The sequence below is a fragment of the Triticum dicoccoides genome, chromosome 3B (genome assembly GCF_002162155.2).
Source record: "Triticum dicoccoides isolate Atlit2015 ecotype Zavitan chromosome 3B, WEW_v2.0, whole genome shotgun sequence".
In the NCBI taxonomy this organism is placed as follows: Eukaryota; Viridiplantae; Streptophyta; class Magnoliopsida; order Poales; family Poaceae; genus Triticum; species Triticum dicoccoides.
In genome coordinates, this window is record NC_041385.1 from 257,088,169 (window position 1) to 257,090,353 (window position 2,185).

Genomic DNA, 2,185 nt, shown 5'->3' on the forward strand with positions numbered 1-2,185 from the left:
GCACCAATACGTCGGCACCGCGGTTCGTCGAGGGGACGCCCGGTGATCCACTAGCTCCCACAGTACGCTCTTGTAGACTCTCATTCTCTAGCCGTCGTAGACTGCCGTCCTCTAGCCGCGCCGCCACCGGTGGCTATGTTCTTGTGGAGGCGCACGGCGGTCAGCGCTGCCACTACTGGCGATGTTCGTGTGGAGACGCACGCCGGTCAGCTTCTCCCGCGGTACACGCATTCTAGACTGAGGCCCCGTGCATGTCGGTGTAGCGTTGAATGTTAGCTGATAGACACTATTAATCTCACTGTTTTCCGAAGTAGTTTATAGTCAATATGCTCTGCTTAAGAAGCTCCCTTGCCCTGTTCTACACTCAGTCTGCTTAGCTGAGATGGCATGCCAAGGCCGATTAGTTGATAAAATATCCTTCCATATATTTATTGTGACGTAGATTGTCATGGTCTAGTAGCCAATCTGTTAGGTGAAATAGCTCTACACCGTTTTATACTCGATCTTTGTTGCTGCGATGGCCTTCGATAGTTCGATGGTCGTGTGCTCGGCCTCATTGACTGCTGAGACAGCCTGCCAGAATTTAGCACTCAAATTTGTTTGCTAAATTAGATTTACATATATTTCATTACTTAGATCTGCTCGTCCAAATACCTAGGTATTTTTTTCTGGACTTCATAAAAAAGCATATATGTTTTTCCTGTGATATCTAGTAGAAGAACTAATTTGTATTTCTAACAGATGGACATGACTTGGATAACTTCTTCTTGAAGATTCTCCGCTGCATATGTCGAGGGGGTTGAAAACTTCATGAACTTTATCAGAGCTGAGTACAGTGGTCCGAAATCATATGTCCTCTGCCTTGTAGCAGTTGTATGAATTCAGTTACAAGACCCCAGTCAGCTGTGCAAAATCATCTACCCTTGTATGGGATGTCGGTCACATATACTAGGTGGGTTCATCATGATGAAGCTGTGAACGTCAATGTTATTGACTACATGGAAGCAGTAGATCACCATCTTGATTTGCCTGATGCTCAGGTGGAAGAGGAGGAGGAGGTGGTGGTGGCGAAGCCAGTGAGTTTGACCAACATTGAACAATGCTACAAAATGCTCGTGCATTTCGTTAACTTTCACCTGCAGAAGAAAAATGGTGGGCCCGCATGTTGGAAAAATGCAACATGGCTATCACCCCAGGAAATAAGCTATCAGTATTCTCAGCTATGGTCACCTTTCTTCAGGTGAAGACATCTGAGCGGATGACCAACAAATCATTCGATGCGATGTTGGCTGCTTTCCGCAAATCTTTCCCAGATGTGTTTGAGCTGCCACACACCTACAGTAAAATGAAGAATTTCCTTCCTGCAGTTGGAATTGGATATGATATGATCCATGTTTATAAGAATAATTGTGTTCTGTTCTGGAAGGATTATGCCAACTTAAGTGAATGCCCGAAAAGCAAATCATCAAGATGGAAAGATGGCGATGTTGTGAAGAGGATTCCTCATAATGTTCTGAGACATTTTCCAATTATACCAAGATTGCAAAGGTTGTTTCATGATGCTAAAACAAGAGAGGATGTATTGTGGCATTCTAGGAATCAGGAGTACAAAGATCAGAATGTAATGAGCCGTCCATCTCATGGTAGTGAGTGGAAAAGCTTCAATCATAAACACAAAAAGTTTGCTGCTGAACCGAGAAACATTAGACTTGGCTTAGCTTCAGATGGATTTAACCCATTTGGCCACCAAAGCGCCACATATAGCATGTGGCCAGTGCTTGTTATCCCTTACAACATGCCTCCAAATGTCTGCACCAAAGAATCAAACTAAATGATGGCCTTGCTCATTCCCAGGTCCAAAAAGTCCTGGAAAGGATTTTGATTTAGTCATGGAGCCTCTTGTGGAGGAACTTCAACAACTATGGAGGGGTGTTCTCACTTGAGACCTATATAGCAGCCCACCAGCTGATTTCTTTCTGTGTGCTGTTATAATTTGGTGCATCCATGATTATCCGGCTTTGGGCACTATGTCAGGGCGAACGACACATGGTTACAATGCATGTGTTCGCTGTGACAGGAATCCGCTGTCATACGCAATACTTAGCAAGATCTGTTACATTGGACAGCGTCGTTTCCTTGCCAAGGACAAGCCGCATCCTAGAAAATACCAAATAATGTGTTCAAT